The sequence below is a fragment of the Procambarus clarkii genome, chromosome 13 (assembly GCF_040958095.1).
Source record: "Procambarus clarkii isolate CNS0578487 chromosome 13, FALCON_Pclarkii_2.0, whole genome shotgun sequence".
Lineage (NCBI taxonomy): Eukaryota > Metazoa > Arthropoda > Malacostraca > Decapoda > Cambaridae > Procambarus > Procambarus clarkii.
Window position 1 is genome coordinate 14,658,859 of NC_091162.1, and position 24,016 is coordinate 14,682,874.

At 42.8% G+C, this 24,016-nt stretch overlaps 1 protein-coding gene across 3 annotated transcripts in view; it reads left to right on the top strand.

Annotated features, from left to right (window-relative positions):
* The window catches only part of LOC123757133 (nahoda), a 290,479-nt gene that overhangs the window by 125,615 nt on the left and 140,848 nt on the right, over positions 1-24,016 (top strand). For 2 of the 3 annotated variants that reach the window (XM_045740555.2, XM_045740557.2), the window contains one exon: positions 10,100-10,249. The exons of the other annotated variant lie outside the window; for it this stretch is intronic. The gene's annotated coding sequence lies outside the window, so the exon portion shown is untranslated. The remainder of the gene's footprint in view (positions 1-10,099; positions 10,250-24,016) is intronic. 3 annotated transcript variants of the gene reach the window in all.

Sequence of the window (24,016 nt, forward strand, 5' to 3'; positions counted from 1 at the left end):
GATTATATCACCAAGGAAGGTTGATCATAGGACTGAATATGTCAGTCACCCGTGTGGTACAGATATTGACTTTTTCTGTAACGAGGAAAAGTACCCATTGCCCCCTTTTTTGTAGTGGCTGCCAATCCTCACACCCTCGCCTCTCAAGCAACAGCTACCCGAGTTCGAGCTCCGGTTAAGGGGGGACGATCGGGCGTCATTCCTGTACCCAGTGGGTAGGGGAACTCTTGGCCAGCAAGCAATAGCAAGACCTCCAACTTACGCCCTCGATATCGAAATAAATTGGAAAATCATCATTATATTTCATCAACTTGGCCCACACAGCAAGGCCTATGTCCAATATTATATCCCAACACACGTTGCAAAAGAAATAGATAACACGTTGGTGTATTAAGCTTAGGGCAGACTGCTCCCAGACCTGGTTGGCATAGGACGAGAACTGGCCATCACATCTGCACTCCAGAGCTTCCAATATTTTCTCCAACACTCCAGCCTACACACTCCAACACTCTCCAACACACTCTCCAACAAACACTCTCCCCCAACACTTGCAACATACAATTCACTGTAATCATTTACAGTATAAATGAGATACCAACCCGCCAACATTATCGTGGCATTATCAGTAATGTTAGTCTCAACAAAGAAGTAACAGTAATATTATAAAATTCAATATCATTATAAGTGGCCAGAACTGCACTCCCTGATAAGAACTAAAATCCTTGACGATTCTTCTGAATATAAATTGTTGTTAAGAGGACAAGATGTTCGTCTTCAGAATTGTAGCTGGTAAATATCAAGTATTTTCTGTATGTATGTATGTATATATATATATATATATACATATATATATATATATATATATATATATATATATATATATATATATATATATATATACATATATATATATATATATATATATATATATATATATATATATATATACACAGTATATATATATTTCAGATCTATCGAATTTGATTTGAATTTGTAATTAAACAGGAGGTGCAACATTTTAAATTTAGGTTCGGAAAATGTAGAATGAATGGAACTTAACCCGGAGGAATCCAGTGACCTTTACACGAACGTTGATAAGAGTTTGAAGACGCAGTTCTTGCGTGCGCGCGCAGACTTGCAACGATGACGTCACATAATATAAACATTCGACTATACGTGAAAAATATCTTACCGTTACTGGCTTGTAGCAGCACACCAACACTCTGGATACGGAGGGCTAACTGGCCACTCACGGACTCAAGTCAAGGGCGACATTATTAAATACTGACATGTGTGGAGAATTATTATTGGTGCTGGGTTTTTTGTTATTGAAATTGGCGGGAAATGGACGAGCTTCAAAGAGTGTTATCGAGACATTTTTGTAGGCGGAATAGGTGGTGGTGGAGGAGGAAGAAGAGCAAGGGAAAGGGAGCGAGAGGAGACACATTTCATAGCAACCAAATATGAAAAAGAACCAGAAGAACCGGTTCTTTAGGGCTAGTTGACGTACATGTTGTGTAGGCAAGATGGCAGCGTGTGGCAACCCCCAGGAGTCAAGGTTACCTATGGCCTCCGGCATGTTGCACCCACCGCCAGATTTATGCCTTTATTTCCTATCCACCGCCTATTCTCTACTCTTTTCCCCCCTCTATCTTCCCGTCCACACATCACCGCTACCGTTCTATCGTTGTGCAGATGACTAGAACCCCCCCGCAGAAGCACCAGGCTCTGCAGGCTAGGATATACGGATTCAGTGGATGGCGTTTAGTTATGAGAACTGGACAACATTCTTGGGTGGTGGTGGTGGGCGCGGCCGAGCTTCCTGACGTGGTTACTGGTCTGGGGGGTAGCGACGAAGCCTTGTTTTCCCAGTATTGTCGCTCCTCGTACGTCTCTCTCACTCCCCCTCCTGTGCTAGTCACACTCGTATTGATGCCTAGTCATATTGGTGTTAGGTTACTGATAGATCCGCGTCTTGAAGAAAACTCATATACTCTCAGATTTGATTATTTAGGCTTGTGAGTCCTAGGCCATAGTGATTGCTGTCTCTTTTTAAGTTATTTACATTTTGTCATTTTAAAGATTTTGAATATGAAAACAAAACAATGTTGTATCTGATTCCTGTTCTCTGTTTGTGATGGAAAATATTGTTATTTAAGTTTTGAGTTATTTGGCAGGTACACTAATGTACTTGTCCAACCACACCCACTCCTCTACTTGCCCAACCACACCCACTCCTCTACTTGTCCAACCACACCCACTCCTCTACTTGTCCAACCACACCCACTCCTCTACTTGTCCAACCACACCCACTCCTCTACTTGTCCAACCACACCCACTCCTCTACTTGTCCAACCACACCCTTGGACAATATTAATATACCAATATACAAAAAGGGTGACAGGTAAGAGGCACTGAACTACAGACCAGTTTCTTGTATACCATGCAAGGTGATGGAGAAGATCGTGAGGAAAAGGCTCGTAGAGCATCTGGAGGAAAACAGCTTTGTAACACATCACCAACATGGGTTCAGGGATGGTAAATCGTGTCTCACAGGTTTAATAAAATTCTATGACCAGGAAACAAAAATTAGGCATGAAAGAGAAAGGTGGGCAGACTGCATTTTCTTGGACTGCTAGAAAGCCTTTGACACAGTACCCCATAAAAGGCTTTTACAAAAGTTGGAGCAACAGGCAGGAGTAAAAGGGAAGGTGCTCCAATTTATAAGGGAGTATTTAAGCAACAGGAAACAGTGAGTAACTGTGAGGGGGGGGGGAGACAACAGAGTGGCGAGATGTCACCAGCTGAGTCCCACAGGGCTCAGTACTTGGACCCATCCTGTTTCTAATATATGTAAATGATCTTCCGGAAGGTATAGACTCATTCCTCTCAATGTTTGCTGATGATGCAAAAATTATGAGAAGAATCAAGACAGATGAAGATAGGATGTCCAGGATGACTTGGACAAACTGGAAGAATGGTCTAGAAAATGGCTGCTAAAGTTCAACTCAGGAAAGTATAAAGTAATGAAATTAGGCGAAGGGAGCAGAAGGCTGAACACAAGGTACCATCTGGGAGGTGAAATCCTGCAAGAGTCAAATAGAGAGAAAGATCTGGGTGTTGATATCACGCCGAACTTATCCCCAGAGGCCAACATCAAAAGGATATCATCAGCGGCATGTGCTAGGTTGGCCAACATAAGAACTGCCTTTAGAAACTTGTGTAAGGAATCGTTCAGGACTCTGTATACCACTTATTTCAGACCAATCCTGGAATATGCAGCTCCAGCCTGGAGTCCATACCTAGTTAAACACAAAACAAAGTTAGAGAAGTTTCAGCGGTATGCCACCAGACTTGCCCCGGAAATGAGAGGTATGAGCTACGAGGAAAGGCTAAAGGAGCTGAACCTCACGTCCCTGGAAAACAGAAGAGTAAGGGGAGACATGATAACCACCTACAAAATTCTCAGGGGAATTGACAGGGTTTACAAAGACAAACTCTTCAGCACGAGTGGAACACGAACAAGGGGACACAGGTGGAAACTTAGTACCCAGATAAGCCACAGAGACGTTAGAAAGAATTTTTTCATTGTCAGAGTAGTTAACAAGTGGAATGCATTAGGCAGTCATGTGGTGGAGGCTGACTCCATACACAGTTTCAAATATAGATGTGATAGAGCCCAGTAGGCTCAGAAATCTGTACACCGGTTGATTGATAGTTGAGAGGCGGGACCAAAGAGACAAAGATCAACCTACGCAAGTACAACTAGGTGAGTACCCTGGCACTGTCTGCGCCACATTTAGTTTTCAGTGGTTTGCCGTTAAAGTAACGATCTACCGTTTTCTTTAACTAATATCACATTTGTAAAGAACGTCTTGGGGCTAATTCCTGTAATTTAATGAGCTCGACAATTCAAATCCTTTCTTTATTATGCACCCCATACCCATCCCGTGGGCGGTGGTGTAAAGGATTACAGAGGCACATTAGCGGTTCAGGAACTGAACCCTCTAGTTCGTTTAGCTAAGCAAATAACAATTTTTGACGTTAGTTACAAAATTATTAATGTTATATATACATGTACACACTCTCATACATACATGTACATATATATATATATATATATATATATATATATATATATATATATATATATATATATATATATATATATATATATATATATATATATATATATATATATTTTTTTTTTTTTTTTTTTTTTTTTTTTTTTAAAGTTTGTGAGGGTACCACCTCTGGTGCCAATGTGGGGACCCATAGCCTCGAAGAAGAAAATAAAAAGTATTCAGAGGAGACCTTGTGGTTTCTCACTGAACACTAATATTATCTTCTCCTACCACCCCCATTCTTTTGTATGTACACATATATATTTACTTTATTTGAACTTTGTTACAAAAAAGGAGTTACATCTATAAGGAGTTACATATATATATATATATATATATATATATATATATATATATATATATATATATATATATATATATATATATATATATATATATACGTATGCAATTGACGATCACAAAACACTGATCATTTTATGCGGAAAATCCACAGAGAAATATGAAATGAGGTGAACGTTTCGGCTTTGTTAAAGCCTTTGTCAACACCAGACTCAAAGTCTGGTGTTGACAAAGGCTTTAACAAAGCCGAAACGTTCACCTCATTTCATATTTCTCTGTGGATTTTCCGCATACGTATACATATATATAGCTCGGCATACATTCTCATGCTGTTCCCAGATTTTGCTAGGGGGGGGGGCTAATAAATCAGCCTTACATTTTTACGTTCTCACCTGATTGTTAGTCAAAGTTGATTTGTTTTTGTATTGAGACAGGTATTGTGTCCCCTGATGCCATGAGTATTGAGACAGGTATTGTCTCCCTGATGCCATGAGTATTGAGACAGGTATTGTCTCCCCTGATGCCATGAGTATTGAGACAGGTATTGTCTCCCCTGATGCCATGAGTATTGAGACAGGTATTGTCTCCCCTGATGCCATGAGTATTGAGACAGGTATTGTCTCCCCTGGTGCCATGTATCACTAACCATCCTGTGAGATTTTGTTTTTGTTATTATTATTATTTTCTACCACAGACGTGGCCACACATTTACAATGCTAACCAGCATATATACATTTTCTTCTGTCCTCCATGGTCACGGTGAGAGAGATGGGAATATTTGATGAACATTAGAATATTAGATTTTCCTGCCCGAAACGCTTTGCGTAATAGTGGCTTTAGGCATTGTATGTACTAGCTCTATCTATACATCCATCAATTTTTGTACAACCTCTTCTATGTATGTACTTTACCTGAATAAACACTTTTATTATTTATTATTATTATGAACTTAAACCTAGTTTTATATCTGCACTCTGAAATCTTTCATATAGAATAAGGGTAGCAGCACATTACTGTATATATCTAAGCTCGTTAAAATATATATATATATATATATATATATATATATATATATATATATATATATATATATATATATATATATAATAAAGCACAAAAAACAGAAAGGGAGAGGGGTGGTAGGATAAAAAAAAATAGCACATAGAAACTGTATTGGAGGGGACTTATACATTCCCTTTAATGCGTTATGTGTGGTGTCCTCCGAGGCTAAGGGTCCCCTTCTTCCAGCCAGAGGTGGTACTCCCTTCTATATTTTTCTAACAAAAAAAAATAAGGCAAGAATAATTCAAATTAATAAAACTTCGTGTGAATTCGAAATTTTATAGAATTTTTATTAAAATAATAATAACAATCTAATTCTTTAATTCAGTGCTTTTTTAAATATAAAGTGTTACATATTTCATAAGAATTTAAAAAAAAATAAGTACAACAGAACAGATTTGAAAATAAATAAAAAGCTTGTCTAGTATTAAAAAGTTACCCCATAGCAAGAATCCATTTTCTTTGGTGCTGTTATACGTAAAAGTCTGTACGTAAGTAATGGACAAACTATAATATATTACCTGCCTTATGGGGGTTCTGGGAGTTCTTCTCCCTAAGCCCGGTTCGAGGCCAGGCTTTACTTGTGAGAGCTTAGTCCAACAGGCTGTTGCTTGGAGCGACCCACATATCCACCACATCCCGGTTTGTCCGGCACTTAAAGAGAAAACTATATAGTTTTCTTCAAGAAGATGTCTAAGATTGTTCCGGCAATATTTCTTATGCTCGCTGGGAGGATGTTGAACAACCGCGGACCTCTGATGTTTATATAGTTCTCTCTGTGCCTATGGCACCTCTGCTCTTAACTGGTTCTATTCTGCATTTTCTTCCATATCGTTCACTCCAGTATGTTGTTATTTTACTGTGTAGATTTGGGACCTGGCCCTCCAGTATCTTCCAGGTGTATATTATTTGGTATCTCTCTCGTCTCCTTTCTAGTGAGTACATTTGGAGAGCTTTGAGACGATCCCAATAATTTAGGTGCTTTATCGCGTCTATGTATGCCGTATATGTTCTCTGTATTCCCCCCTGTTGTTGGTTTAGATTTAGCTACTCAGAACGAAGTGTCCATGTAGCACGGGCTATGGTGAGCCCGTAACACATTTCTTCCCCCCTGTGTCTGTCTGTATATGTGGTGGTATGTCACCGCTTCCCACCTTCCCGTCTTGCACACTCAGAGGGGGATCGACTCCAATATTTCAGTCACTGGGTCGACTCCTCTACTACACCACCCACTGCCGATCAATACCACAAATTGTGTGTCTGGAGCGGCCTGCTCCACTCTTACTCACTCAAAGCTTCACTGATAAGCGTGATTGTCGTAGAGAATTTACAACGGTTCCTCGATAAGCGTTATTGTCGTACAGAATTTACAACGGTACCTCGTCTGCCGTTTGTGCGTGAGAATTATACAAAAATTTCCCCCCGTTTTTTGTTTCCTGAGCAGCCTAAACTCAAAGGTGTATTATAGATTCTTCACAGTATAGCCATGTATAGTTTATTTTAATATATTATTTTCTGAACTTTCTTTATTTAGAAGGTTTTAAGCGTGAGGAACAGAAGGTGTCGTGGTTTTCAAGCTCAGTCAAAAGCTATCTAGAAGTTTTGAACAAAAAATGCACTCATTTTTTTGCGTTGAAGGAGAACGAATATTTGGTATTGTGGACCTTCTGAGGTGATACATGAAGACGCTCGATACATATTTGTTAATAACTGAAGATATATCGTATGACGTTGAGAACAATTATGTGTTCCTAAGTACAAGTGCTCTTTGATTCCAAGGGGGAGTTAAGGATTATAGTCCACTCTGTCATTAATGTACAATGATTAATTGTAAATAGATAGTTATTGAAATGAAACTATGTCTGTAACTAGCTGACATTATAATATAAGGTGAGCAGGATAGATGTAATTGTTAATGTAATAATCTCCGTTGAGGTCTGATAAAGACCTTTAGTGCCCTCTGTGATTGTAATCACTGTAATCCCTCTGTAATCCTTTTTGGGCTACTGTTAACAGGATGAGTATGGGGGTGCCCAATCATCAATCAATCCAGTGTACAGTCCTCCCAGTGTGTAGGCGAGACAAGGTTTTGATTGGGTAGATTAGTATGGTTAGATTATATGTAGATTGCCTGAGTTAGGTGAATGTTGGTTAATTTACCTTATTTTAGGTTAGCATCGGTTTGTTTAGGATAGGCTAGTAAGGTTGAAAGGTGTGTGGTAAGATTGGTCTAGACAAGAGAAGTTTAGGTTATGTTGTATTAATGTTAATTGGTTAATTGACAAAACCTGGCAGCGCTGCGCGTACTTCCGTTAGGGGTGTGCCGCCCCCTCTCACCCCCCCCCCCCCTATGTCCAGGTTAGGCTTCAGCGCTACATTTTGTGTACCCGGGTCGCCCGTGTTCAGTTGTGGGGAGATATAATATTTTCCCCCTCACTTCTTTTGATGTATAAACCTGTATGACCATATTGGTCTCAGGAATATTTGGGTGGAGTGGTGGAAGGGGATCTTCCACAAGCCGCCGGCTTCCTGTCCCAGTCAAGGGCACTAGCGATGGGAAATTTCAGGGTGATTGTAAATGGCAGGCTCGCTTTTTAGTGACTGGATGATGCTTATGATTGTAATTGGTTAGATACCAGTGATTGTAATCACTCCCTGTCCCTCCCTCCCCCCCCACTTTGTTAACTGTCGCCATGGTAATTATAGTATTCATTACAGCACCAGTTTAACGAGGTAATGATACAGTACGTTGAACTTATTCTATCATCAGTACCGTGATTCAAATGTAATGCTTCTTCCCAAATTCCTGCGCAGTGGCTCTCTGAACCTAAATTGTTATTAACTCTAGAAGTGAATAATGAATTAAGTGAATTGCCAGTAGACTTGATTAATTAATTAAGAATATGGCCGGCCGACTGCCCTACAATCGGCCACCGTTCTCTCTCCAGTAAACCAGCCTTGGTTACTTTAGTAATAATATAATAGGCAATGGCATCTGAGGACCTGCTTCCCTGTGGGTAGGTTCCTTATATATTATTATTGTTTTTGTTTATTGTGTTATTAATAGTAGTTGTATCAGGATTGTGTTTCTATTATTTCACTGAGTTGAAAGTTGATTTGTGACAGATCAGTATTAGTCTAGTGTGACTGGAAGCATGTGGGTGAACAGTTATTTAGTTTGTTGACCAGACCACACACTAGCAATTGAAGGGACGACGACGTTTCGGTCCGTCCTGGATCATTCTCAAGTCGATTGTGGCATTCTCAAGCCCCTCACAGTAGACTTGAGAATGGTCCAGGACGGACCGAAACGTCGTCGTCCCTTCACTTTCTAGTGTGTGGTTTGGTCAACATATTTCAGCCACGTTATTGTGACTCCTCGTCTGCAGTTAGTTTAGTTCAGTTATCATACACCCCAACAGACCATGTGTGTTCACCATGGTGAACTCTGCTTGCCCATCCTTCATGTTCTTCATTCTCTTCACCTCTGTTGTTTAGCCGTATCTGAAGTAGCTTAATTTTTAACTTCAACACATTCATAATTTGTTTCCTTTTTCAAGTTTATGGACTGTTATATGAAATTGAAATAAGTTTATTGAGGTAAAATACACACAAAGGGATGAGGTAGCTCAAGCTATTCTCACCCCGTTCAGTACATCGTGTTAATACATATATAGATATACATCACAAACAATAAACATATTACCAAATATTCTGAGAGATAAACATATACATTTCCTCCTTTACACAAGTATGTTATATGAACGATTTTGTCATTGTAATGCTTTGTTCTATTTCTGTTTCCACAATGAAATCGTTCATTACCTAAATTGTTTCAAGAGTGTTCTAAGGTTCAGAGTTTGTCGATGTTTTTAATGTGTGGGAAAAGCCAACCATTTACAGACATTTACAGCCTGATTAATGTCATTCCGGCAACGCTAGAGGTGTTCAGCGTCATCAATGGGTAAATGTAATTTAATATTTTATCCTAGTTAGGATGGAAACCAAATTTTTGTTTTCTCTCTAGCCCTTATTCGACCTCCATGGACGAAAACGCTTTCGGTATTCAGTTTAGGAGACAGCGGTAGACATTATAAATATATCATCAGTAGTTGGATCGTTAAAGGCACAGGGAGACAGGCAGGTGAGGCGGTGCAATAACGAGGTGATAGAATATGAATCAGGAGAGCGCGCATGCGTACATGATGGCCGCCGCTATACCTGGAAGTGGTCCATACACGGAGTCCGCTCTCTCACACTCCTCACCACACACTCACCACACACTCACCTCTCACTCATCTCCACCAAGCCCGTCTCGTCAGTGACTAGTGCCAGTGATTTGACGGAAACATCTTGGCCAGTCCGCATTTATCGATAGCTGCCAATAAGTTTCTTGCGGAGTGAGCGTGGCATGTGCGGTCTGGTGAAAATAGTGTAGGTGTTTAAACAGCTGTGTGATGATATTGTAGTGTGGTGCTCGTTAACTGATAACAGCCTGGTGATGAGATCATTCAGTGGACACTGGTGAGTGTCTGTGTCATCACATTAAACCGGTATGCTGTTGGATGATAAACAATAGCCTAATAAAAAATTATTCATTTCAAACGAAACAGAGAACCCGTGCTCGACCTGGTCACGAGGAACCCAAGTTCATCGCAACGTTTAAGATCTTGGAGGAGTGAGGCATCCTATGGAAGGACTCGAGGCCATGTACCAAGCGTCACCCACACAATATGTATAGACGTCTGACCTACGGCAAACCGGTAAGTTATTTGTTGTGTACATGTCACCCAATAACAAATTTGGTATTAGATAATTACGAAATATTTGGCGCGCAAGACTTAACGCGTCTATCGAATGTGGGTTCCGAAATTGTTGATGAGGCTTTATGAGGACTGGGGGATGATACGGTAAATATCTCTGCATTATTAAAGCGTGATTCAGTGTGATAAAAAGATCGGTAAGCAATTGTGAAAAGTGAAGATGCTACTATGCATGATTACTGCAGTGTGGAGGTGTATGTGTATCCCTGTGTGTATCCTGTGAATGATATTATGAACGGAAGTGATATCCATAATTTTATTATTTCATACCAATGACTTTTTTTTAATATATCACTACTTTTTTGGTTGTGATGCCTGTGAAGCCCATGAGGGTGTGAGAAGGGGAGAGACCATGTGTGCTTGTCTCTACTGACAGTAAGACCAGTATTGCACCTTCCAATTACTGCCACCACTCACACGGAAGGTATTTCTGTAGATCATGATAACACGCTTGAACTCACGGTCATTTTATGGAACTATGTGTTTTAATTTACTCTAAATTTATTAGACACTGACACGAGAAATGTTATAATCTACAGGCAAACGTTTAGAGGGCTATGAATTGATAAGAATTTATGACAGGAAGATAAAGATCTTTGGTTGTGTAGAGAAACTACGCATTGTTTTTAAAAGTAATTTGGATATTATTTATGTGATTGAGGGACTGCGCGTCCTCTTGTTGACAGAGGTGCTGGGACAGTTAGAAAAGTTCCATTCATTCGCTATAAGATAAAATGCACTTAAACCTCGACTTAGTCCCTGCCTTGGTAGCGGGTTTGCGTCGCCTCACAGCCCCGGTGGGGTTTCTCAGGGTTCTTAAGATCAAAGTTTGACCCCTGGGTACCACAACGGACGAGTACTGGTGACGGACTGTGAGTCTTGGCCGTGTTGCCACAGACACACTACACCTTCCAAAAAGAGGATTCTGTGGAACGTAAAGTTCGGTCTGGCCTGAGTCCCTTGCTTGGTTCTGTTTGATGTTGGGGGTTATATTCCAACATCATTGGGGGATATAGTCATATATTAAGGCCACATATTATGAGTGGGAGGGGCATATATATTACGGCCATAATCGTGGTTTACTGACCAACCCCCAAATTATATACTATAGTCCAGAGCATAAGTAATTGTCAGAAGCAGCCCCCAAAGCCGGCAAGAATATTTAGCATCGTCTGTGTCACATAATATTAAACAATTCAAAGATACTCAGGCTGCCAGTCCAAGAGTAATAGAACACAAGACGTGCCATGTCAAAGGTACCGGATTCCCTCAGGATTTTCTCGTGGACACACAGCTCCCAGGAAGAGTGGGAGAGCAATATTTTCCATCCTTACCGCGGACCCCACGAGTGTGAGGCCAAAGTTCTTCCTCTTAATCCTCTAAATCATAGTCGTGAACATAGTTCAAGCCTAAAGTCAACTCTCAGTGTACATATACAGAGAAGCTCATTACACTGCTCGGAGTAATCATGAGATCATTCGCGGCTGCAGTGACTTGCAACCCAGTTAATTTGAATATATATTTGGTAATTCTTCCTATAAGGAAGAATCTATATAAGAGGATGTCTCTCTATCCAGAGTTGGAGTCCAGATGCTTGGGGCTAGCCTCTCCCAAATTTGCAGGGGGAATGGACTGGAGTATGGGACGGACATAGGCTAGTCGGGTTAGGCCTAAGTTAAATACTTTAAGAAATGTTAGCATTTATAGACACCCCCTCAATGCAATTGTGATATTGTGTCACATGTGAAACATTGTTTCACATGTGACATCCAAACAGTTGTTTCACTGCTTCTTAATAATACATTTTCTATTAGAAGGGCAAGATGGGGGGATCAAGGGATGGGAATGAGGGGGTCAAAGTGGAGGTGAAGAATGGGGGAAAAAGGGGGGAAGTGTGGAAAGATGGAGGGGGGGGGGGGAAGAGTGAAAAGAGACCCGAGTGCAGCCGGGTGCCCCTCCAAGTATAACAAGAGGTGTTGACGACGATTTGTTTTAGTTTGTTGAAGAGAAGTTTCTTATACGTTGGAAGTTCTAATTACAAGCACGCTCACCTGCGTGCGTGTGTACACACACACACACACACACACACACACACACACACACACACACACACACACACACACACACACATCGATTTAGTGGTCTCCTTAGGACTGTAATGTATAAACTCAACCCTTAACAACCTTGAGGGCGTACAAACACTACCTCTTGTTAAACCATCAAATCAGGACGCAACTACACCTATTCCTTGGCTCACAATTCACTAGGGCATTGAGTCCAAAGTGATTGTCATAGGCCCATATATTTATTTTTATTAAAACCTAATAAGTCTTCTTGGTTACCATTGTTTCTCTTCACCACAAGCCTATCGCTGAGTGCCTGTCCTCACAAGTAGCCTATCGCGGCATTCCTGTCTGCACTACTTGTAGGAGAAAGTACTTGAAGCACCATAGAAAAAATCTAATTAACATTTTACAGAAACCGTGAAACTCACACTTAACCCACAGCAATTTTGACCCCATTTTTTTATAGAACTGCGTCAAAATTGAAGTGCTTTAGTAAAATTAAAAGGGGTGTTAATATCGACGCCTTGGCGATTAGTTAAGTGGGTCTACAGGGTTCGAACCTTTATGGTTAGGGGGAAAAAGTGCAGCAGCCACGGGAAGGTGATGGGTGTACCCCTAATGCGTTTATTACAGTTTTAATTAACGTCAGAACCATTTGTAAATTGCTCTCCAGTATCGAGTGGACAAGAGGGCTGGAGCCCAAGCTGGACTTCACCTCCTCCTCCATGACTACAACATCCTACTTGACCACAACATCCTCCATCACCACAACATTCTCCATCACCACAACATCCTCCATCACCACAACATCCTCCATCACCACAACATCCTCCATCACCACAACATCCTCCATCACCACAACATCCTCCATCACCACAACATCCTACTTGACCACAACATCCCCCATCACCACAACATCCCCCATCACCACAACAATCCTCCATCACCACACCATCCCCCATCACCACAACAATCCTCCATCACCACAACAATCCTCCATCACCACAGCATCCTCCATCACCACAACATCCTCCATCACCACAACATCCTCCATCACCACAACATCCTCCATCACCACAACATCCCCCATCACCACAACAATCCTCCATCACCACAACATCATCCATCACCACAACATCATCCATCACCACAACATCCTCCATCACAACATCCCCCATCACCACAACATCCTCCATCACCACAACATCCTCCATCACCACAACATCCTCCACGACCACAACATCCCCCATCACCACAACATCCTTCACAACCACAACATCCTCCATCACTAAACACTCAATACTTGGTTATAATCTTGTGACACAAACGTTCACCAAATCTGGTAATCACAGTTATGGGACAATATTAAAATTTGGGTTATTATTTACAAAAGTTGATTCTGTTATTTAGCTTCTATAGCTATAGCTTTGAGGATAACGAATAATAGAATCTTGCCGCGGAATTGATGATTGGTCTCACGTACGTGCTTGTATAATGTTGAATTTTATTGTGCAAATTTGACAGACAGGAGACATTTCTGAATCCAGAGAACATATTCGGAACACATAGACACGATAAAACACCTAAATTATTGGGACCGTCGCAAAGTTTTCAAAATGTGCTCTCTAGCAAGGAGACGAGAGAAGTATCAAACAATATATACATGGAAAATTTTGGAAACCCAGATCCCAAATTTGCACAGTAGCATAACAACATACTGGAGGGAAAGACATGGAAGGAACTGCAGAATAGAACCATTGAGGAGTAGAGGTGCCATAGGTACAGAGTTCAATATATAGTATTCAATATAGTATTCAGTATTCTATAGTATTTAGTATTATAGTATATAGTATTTAGTATACAGTAGTTTTAGTATTTAGTAGTTTTAGTATTTAGTATATATTAGTTTTAGTATTTAGTATATAGTAGTTTTAGTATTTAGTAGTTTTAGTATTTAGTATATAGTAGTTTTAGTATTTAGTATATAGTAGTTTTAGTATTTAGTATATAGTAGTTTTAGTATTTAGTAGTTTTAGTATTTAGTATACAGTAGTTTTAGTATTTAGTAGTTTTAGTATTTAGTATATAGTAGTTTTAGTATTTAGTATATAGTAGTTTTAGTATTTAGTATATAGTATTTAGTATTTAGTATATAGTATTTAGTATTCAATGTATATATTCAATATGTACATATATATATATATATATATATATATATATATATATATATATATATATATATATATATATTATTCAGCTGTTCCACACTCTTCCAGGGAAATGTTTACATAGGTGTGGCTTATATCACGTGAGGTTAGAACAAAAGTTAACCCCCCGGTTCACTGGCTCATAATGCTTCCATTGTCTTCTGTGTTGTGTTAAATGATTGGCAGAAGCGGACCAAGAGTTCAGATATATTAGGCTAGGGCATAACCTTTGGCCTTCCCCCTCTGAGTCTACTACAGCAGCTGTGGCTCGATATATCGACAAAACTGCAACAAGTTCAGTGTATAAAAAAACTTTTGTTTGGGCAATTAGCGAACAAAGGTAACCGTTGTGGAACGCACACTAACAAGTGCGCGTGCGCATCGCTCTCCTCATTTTCCTGACCTGTATCAGCTGATGGTGATGTTTAATGGATGACTTCATTAATTTAGTGTCGTCTTGATAATTTTATGTGGACGTTTACGTATAATAATAGAGCCAAATGAACGACTGCGCTTCATGTAAATTCTATATACATTACCAAATACTTATTAAGCTAAATATATTGTGATTTGCAGAAAGCGATGAGTGAAGGTAGCCTAATATAGACAGGCCTCGTACCATCCATTATAATTTTTCTCGGTGTATTACGAGGTTGAAACGAGGTTACGTTTAGGTTACGAGATTGAAACATTTTTGTTATTTATTTAGTTAAATAAATATCCCACGGTCTCCTGATGTTGGCGAGTCTCCATACTGAGAGATCCCCAGCGCCCCCCCTGTCATGGGGGGGGGGGGGCGGCAACCAGCGTGAGTGATAGGCTAACGAAAGCGGTCTGATTAGTTTGGTGATTTATTGTGCACCCCATACCCGTCCCGTGGGCGGTGGTGGAAAGGGCTACTGAGGCATGGGTTCAGGAACTGGACCTCACAGTTCGTTTAGCTAAGTGACAGTCTTTTGAAGTTAGTTACACTATTGTTTAACGCCACACACACACACACACACACACACACACACACACACACACACACACACACACACACACACTCCTAGAAAGATCTAGGAGTTGATATCACACCAAACCTGTCTCCTGAAGCCCACATAAAGAGAATAACGTCTGCGGCATATGCGAGGCTGGCTAACATCAGAACGGCGTTCAGGAACCTGTGTAAGGAATCATTCAGAATCTTGTACACCACATATGTAAGACCAATCCTGGAGTATGCGGCCCCAGCATGGAGCCCGTACCTTGTCAAGCACAAGACGAAGCTGGAAAAAGTCCAAAGGTATGCTACTAGACTAGTCCCAGAACTAAGAGGCATGAGTTATGAGGAAAGGCTGCGGGAAATGCACCTCACGACACTGGAAGACAGAAGAGTAAGGGGGGACATGATCACAACCTACAAAATCCTCAGGGGAATCGACCGGGTAAACAAGGATGAACTATTCAACACTGGTGGGACGCGAACAAGGGGACACAGGTGGAAGCTGAGTACCCAAATGAGCCACAGAGACGTTAGAAAGAACTTTTTCAGTGTCAGAGTAGTTAGTAAATGGAATGCATTAGGAAGTGATGTGGTGGAGGCTGACTCCATACACAGTTTCAAATGTAGATATGATAGAGCCCAATAGGCTCAGGAATCTGTACACCAGTTGATTGACGGTTGAGAGGCGGGACCAAAGAGCCAGAGCTCAACCCCCGCAAGCACAATTAGGTGAGTACACACACACACACACACACACACACACACACACACACACACACACACACACACACACACACACACACACACACACACACACGCAAAAGTTCTAATATATATATATTAGATATTTGTGCGTGTGTGTGAAAAAACCAGTTGATTGAGAATTGAGAGGCAGGCCCAACGAGCCAGAGCTCAACTCCGGCAAGCACAACTAGCTGAGTACACACACACACACACACACTGGGGACAGCGGTGCCTGTTTGTAGTAAGATTCAAAGCCCTCCGACATAACGGCAAAGATTCCCTACATTACGAGAATACATGTTCGCGGTGTTAAAAATACAGGCCTGTCACCCGTCCACTGGACACAGCGGACGGTCATGTGAGTGAGCGGGTGTGGACAGCCATTGACAAAGGTGCACACGAAGGCATCAGATGGCGAGGTCGTAGATCAGACCAGTCTTGTTCATCACCTGCCAGGAACTTCTTGACATTAAAGAGACGCTTACTGTGACCCTGGCGCTGTGGCCTGCTGGAGGTGATGGCTCTCACATGATTACACATGTGTAATCCCACACCAGCTGTCTACCATTCTTGCATGGGTATGTTGGGATCCTATCTGGGCAAAGCACAGGACTGTCAAAATTTGGGGCCTCAAGGTATCAGGGTTCTCTCTCTGCTGGGCACAGGAATGTTGCCAGGCTTCTCTTAAATAATGTTATTAACGTCAGCACAGACCCTCTAAGCCATATTGGTCAGCTTCCACCTGCTTTCAAAAGCACTTGTACTCGGTACCGTATGATCCTGGGACTGTCAAGGTTGAGGGCCACTGCCATACGGAGGGTCCCTTAGTCTAGACGTGCGTCTGGTCCAGATATAAATACTGCTAAAAGAAAGTCCCCTGAATGGGGAGCATTCAGGGCTCCCTAGCTTGACTGTGTTTTTTTGTCGAGTCTTATTTATGTATATATTAAGATTTTGTTGCATTATTTGTTCCGTGCATGTGTGTGTGTGTTAAATATATTGACTGGTCGAGTATAGTGAAGTATTAGCACTCACACACCGCAAAACTATTGACCAGCATCAATGATGATCTTCACGAGATTACAGACTGACAACCTATTGATGTGAGGAGGAAATGCAGTCAAAAGATCATATGGTTAAGGTGGTGGAGTATATTGTATTAGGCTGCCCGAGCGGTCTTAACGACCTGTTTCCTCAGGGATACAACGACCAGGTCTGTTGTATCTGACCCACTATAAGGAGAGTAACGGGGTAGAGTGATGGTGGCCGGGATGACACAGGGGAGAGGAGGGCGGCGTTTGTGTGGTCAATATGCTCACCTTTGGCCCTCATATACTCAATAATTTATTTAGGGACAGGTACCTTTATTCTCTCTCTCTCTCTCTCTCTCTCTCTCTCTCTCTCTCTCTCTCTCTCTCTCTCTCTCTCTCTCTCTCTCTCTCTCTCTCTCTCTCTCTCTCTCTCTCTCAACATTCCAGACATAATAATCAGCTGCAGGTACTTCTGTGAATTCACAGTGTCGTGACTGCTGGTCATTGATCACACACACACACACACACACACACACACACACACACACACACACACACACACACACACACACACACACACACACACGCGCACACGCACACACACACACTGGGATATAATTTAAGTAGTGTGTGAGTGTGTGAGCTGCAAGTTAAGAATGTCATATATCATACGATTCTAATAACAAAGTTCTCATACTTTTCATTAAGATAAATTATTCTTTAACTTATCTCAGTAGTTAATATTAATGAGTCTCTTACGGAGTTGTGGAAAGCTGTGAACCTTGTAGGTGTCGTGTGGTTCCCAGGTTACTCGCCGCGTAGTTTTCACACAGGTAAAGGCGGGCCCAAAGAGCCAGAGCTCAACCCCCGCAAGCACAACTAGGTGAGCGCAACGAGGTGAGTACAGCTGTGGACACACACACACACACACACACACACACACACACACACACACACACACACACACACACACACACACACACACACACACACACATGCTATGCACACATGCACACACATGCAAAATGCTAGACTGGCCAACATAAGAACTGCCTTCAGAAACTTGTGTAAGGAATCTTTCAGAACCCTGTATACCACTTATGTAAGACCAATCCTGGAGTATGCAGCTCCAGCCTGGAGTCCATACCTAGTTAAACACAAGACAAAGTTAGAGAAGATTCAGCGGTATGCCACCAGGCTCGTCCCGGAACTGAGAGGATTGAGCTACGAGGAAAGGCTAAAGGAGCTGAACCTCACATCCCTGGAAAACAGAAGAGACATGATAACCACCTACAAAATTCTCAGGGGAATTGACAGGGTGGACAAAGACAAACTCTTCAGCACGGGTGGGACACGAACAAGGGGACACAGGTGGAAACTTAGTACCCAGATGAGCCACAGAGACGTTAGAAAGAATTTTTTCAGTGTCAGAGTAGTTAATAAATGGAATGCACTAGGAAGTGATGTGGTGGAGGCTGACTCCATACACAGTTTCAAATGTAGGTATGATAGAGCCCAGTAGGCTCAGGAATCTGTACACCAGTTGATTGACAGTTGAGAGGCGGGACCAAAGAGCCAAAGCTCAACCCCCGCAAGCACAATTAGGTGAGTACAATTAGGTGAGTACACACAGGGGCCTCGTAGCCTGGTGGATAGCGCGCAGGACTCGTAATTCTGTGGCGCGGGTTCGATTCCCGCACGAGGCAGAAACAAATGGGCAAAGTTTCTTTCACCCTGAATGCCCCTGTTACGTAGCAGTAAATAGGTACCTGGGTGTTAGTCAGCTGTCACGGGCTGCTTCCTGGGGGTGGAGGCCTGGTCGAGGACCGGGCCGCGGGGACACTAAAGCCCCGAAATCATCTCAAGATAACCTCAAGATAACCCAGCAGTAACTGGGGACCAGGGGCCAGATTCACGAAAGCACTTTTGAACTTGTCCATCTTTTCTCAATCTTCGGCTGCTTTGTTTCCAATTATTAAACAGTTAATGAGCTCCGAAGCACCAGGAGGCTGTTTATAACAATAACAACAGTTGATTGGCACGTTTTCATGCTTGTAAACTGTTTAATATATGTAACCAAAGCCGTCAAACATTGAGGAAAGATGTACACGTTCGTAAGTGCTTGCGTAACTGCTTTCGTGAATCTGGCCCCTGGTTGTTGACCGATTAGCGGGTCGTGTTACAGGGAAAAGTAGTCAGGTAAAGTTTCCCCAGAAGCTGTACGATGGGGGGGGGGGGGGTAGTTCTCAACCTGCTAACAGGAGTCAGAAGTGGTGTATGTGTGTGTGTGTGTATTCACCTAGTTGTATTCACCTAGTTGTGTTTGCGGGGGTTGAGCTTTGCTCTTTCGGCCCGCCTCTCAACTGTCAATCAACTGTTTACTAACTACACTAACTACTTTTTTTTTCACACCACACACACACACACACACACACACACACCAGGAAGCAGCCCGTGACAGCTGACTAACTCCCAGGTACCTATTTACTGCTAAGTAACAGGGGCATTCAGGGTGAAAGAAACTTTGCCCATTTGTTTCTGCCTCGTGCGGGAATCGAACCCGCGCCACAGAATTACGAGTCCTGCGCGCTATCCACCAGGCTACGAGGCCCCTGCAGAGGCGAAAAGTTACGGATTGGCCTCTAGGACATGAGAATTTAAATCTTGTGTGAAGAGCGGAACGAATATCGTAGAGTAGTAGTCACAGCCTTTTGAGTTCGATTTCCGGTGAGGTGATTAACCTATCGTTAGGCTATGCTTGTCCAAGCCGTGGCTGACCCCCCACTAAGACACATTCACCAATATTGACGTTCTGGGTATTCAAAATCGGCATTTTCTCAAAATTATAGAATATAATTTTGTTCATAGCTAGGCCTAGGGTGGGTTAGCTGTTTAGGCTGCGTTAGGAATTATTTGTATATACTGTATAGTGCGCCATCTTGTGTACTCACCTAGTTGTGTTTGCGGGGGTTGAGCTCTGGCTCTTTGGTCCCGCCTCTCAACCGTTGTCTGTGTGGCTGTCTTATAATGTGTTGTGATGGGCGGGGCTGGTTCATGGGCGGGGGTGGGGGGGGGGTTCCTTGTTGATGTGGGCTGGCCAGACTGCCTCATTGTCTCAGTCGTCAACACTGTTGCAACAGGTCCCCACTACACCACCAGTGTTGCAACGGGTCCCCACTACACCACCAGTGTTGCAACAGGTCCCCACTACACCACCAGTGTTGCAACAGGTCTCCACTACACTACCAGTGTTGCAACAGGTCTCCACTACACCACCAGTGTTGCAACAGGTCTCCACTACACCACCAGTGTTGCAACAGGTCTCCACTACACCACCAGTGTTGCAACGGGTCCCCACTACACCACCAGTGTTGCAACAGGTCTCCACTACACCACCAGTGTTGCAACAGGTCTCCACTACACCACCAGTGTTGCAACGGGTCTCCACTACACCACCAGTGTTGCAACGGGTCCCCACTACACCACCAGTGTTGCAACGGGTCCCCACTACACCACCAATGTTGCAACAGGTCTCCACTACACCACCAGTGTTGCAACAGGTCTCCACTACACCACCAGTGTTGCAACAGGTCTCCACTACACCACCAGTGTTGCAACAGGTCTCCACTACACCACCAGTGTTGCAACAGGTCTCCACTACACCACCAGTGTTGCAACAGGTCTCCACTACACCACCAGTGTTGCAACAGGTCTCCACTACACCACCAGTGTTGCAACAGGTTCAATACACCACCAAATGTATATCTAAGCACTGCCAATATTACCAGTAAATTCAGTGTTGCCATAATTGTACTAGAGAAGATGTGGAAACCTCATAAACATCCCCCCATCGGGTGCCACACATTCTCTTCTCAGGGGCGAAGGGTCCACTCTTAAACGCTTATTCAGACGTAAAATGAGTATGATTTGGGGGTCCAAGAGCCGAGTCTCGCCTCCCTGTAGACAACACACCAAGTAGGCCGTTGTCTCAATTTGCTGCTACAACACTGAACCGGTTTGGCCTCACCGGAAGTGTAAGAACCCAAGCAACCCACCTAACCTATCGAACCCGTGCAGGAAACACGTCAGTATTACCATGTTTTAAGTGTTAAAATTACGGCGCATTTTTTTAAACGGATTGGTTCATTCCGTTAAGACTGCGTCTCTCTGTCTCTCTGTCTCTCTGTCTCTCTGTCTCTGTCTCTCTCTCTCTCTCTCTCTCTCTCTCTCTCTCTCTCTCTCTCTCTCTCTCTCTCTCTCTCTCTCTCTCTCTCTCTCTCTCTCTCTCTCTCTCTACCTGTATTCTCAGTAAACTAATCAAATATTAATTCGCAAGGACATTGCAGGTCGATTGGTACTCACCCTCCCCCCCCCCCCCCAACCCAAGCAGGAAGTAGCAGTCTCTTGCCCCGACTGCCGGTTGTGTAGGCCTTAATGCTTAATGGCCAGCATATGTTCAGTTTATTTAAGTCCATGCTTTCTTATCAGCGTCTGGAACTCCGTTTTCTATTACAGTTCACCGAACCCATAAACACATCTTCCTGGCTTTCTTCATATATGTATGCACATGTGTGTGTTCCAAAGTGCCTACCCACATGTGCGCGTGTGCACTTACCCATTTGTGGCTGCAGGGTCGAGCTTTAGCTCTTGGAGTCCACTTTTCTAGCCGCCGGTTGTTTAATACTATGACTCTTGATTTCTGTCATATATCTACTTTTAATATTATGAATGGAGTTCCCTTCTACAACTTGCTCCTTAAGTCATTCCATTTTCCAGCTCCTCGCAGTACAAAAGAAAACTTTGTAACATCTCCATGAGTCAGTACCCTGAGACTCATGGGGCCAGATTCACGAAGCGGCTACGCAAGCACTTACGAACCTGTACATCTTTTCGCAATCTTTGGCGGCTTTGTTTACAATTATTAAACAGTTAATGAGCTCTGAAGCACCAGGAGGCTGTTTATAACAATAATATCAGTTGATTAGGAAGTTATATGCTTGTAAACTGTTTAATAAATGTAACCAAAGCCCTCAAAGAATGAGGAAAGATGTACACGTTCGTAAGTACTTGCGTAACTGCTTTGTGAATCTGGCCCCAACTTCCACCCGTGTCTTCTACTGGTGTTCATTGTGAACAGTTCTCTTGTTCCGCTCTGTCAATACCCCCCTAAGTATTTTATATGTCTCTAACATGTCCCCCTCTCCCTCATGTCCCCTCTTTTCTAGCGTCGTCAGGTCTAGTTCCTTCAGTCTTCATCCCTCGAAATTCTTGCAAGTTCTAAGCCTTTTCGAGTTCCCTTATGTGTTTTTATATTGTTTTATGTATTTATTTATTTATTTATTTACAAGAAGGTACAATGGGTTTGTGAAATACATAATATTTGTATTTTTACATTATTGCAAAGCCACTAACACGCGTAGCGTTTTGGGCTTGGTTAGGGGGGGGGGGGGGTCATGATGGGTTGGCATACTCTAAGATTGGTCTCACGTAGGTGGTGTTCAGCGATCTAAAAGCCTCCTTATTTAGGTTCCCTACATGAAGTTCTGACTTTTGCTAGTGTGGAGTACGCTGCTGTCATTGTGTGTGTGTGTGTGTGTGTGTGTGTGTGTGTGTGTGTGTGTGTGTGTGTGTGTGTGTGTGTGTGTGTGTGTGTGTGTGTGTGTGTGTGTGCGCGCGTGTGTGTAGGGGGGGGGGAGTATGGCGGATGGGTTCAGCCGAGTTGAAAATCGCGACCGGCTGACATAACCAGGTCAGTGGTAATGCTGACCCCGAAATACAGACGTATCGAACCCTGGGTTGTGAGTAAGCGGCGTCGAGGGAGCTCTCTCATCGAACCAGCACAGTTGAGTAGCACCAGACCCTTGGTAATGTTGGTCTGGTAACACTGGCGATCACGGTCACGTGTTCAGGTCGTGTCTAGTACAATTATGGCAACACTGAGTTCACTGGTAATATTGGCAGTGCTTAGATATACATTTGGTGGTGTATTGAACCTGTTGCAACACTGGTGGTGTAGTGGAGACCTGTTGCAACACTGGTGGTGTAGTGGAGACCTGTTGCAACACTGGTGGTGTAGTGGAGACCTGTTGCAACACTGGTGGTGTAGTGGAGACCTGTTGCAACACTGGTGGTGTAGTGGAGACCTGTTGCAACACTGGTGGTGTAGTGGAGACCTGTTGCAACACTGGCGGTGTAGTGGAGACCTGTTGCAACACTGGCGGTGTAGTGGAGACCTGTTGCAACACTGGTGGTGTAGTGGAGACCTGTTGCAACACTGGTGGTGTAGTGGAGACCTGTTGCAACACTGGTGGTGGCTATAATGACCTCTTGCAACACTGGTGGTGGCTATAATGACCTCTTGCAACACTGGTGGTGGCTATAATGACCTCTTGCAACACTGGCGGTGGCTATAATGACCTCTTGCAACACTGGTGGTGGCAATAATGACCTCTGGCAACACTGGTGGTGGCTATAATGACCTCTTGCAACACTGGTGGTGGCTATAATGACCTCTTGCAACACTGGTGGTGGCTATAATGACCTCTTGCAACACTGGTGGTGGCTATAATGACCTCTTGCAACACTGGTGGTGGCTATAATGACCTCTTGCAACACTGGTGGTGGCTATAATGACCTCTTGCAACACTGGTGGTGGCTATAATGACCTCTTGCAA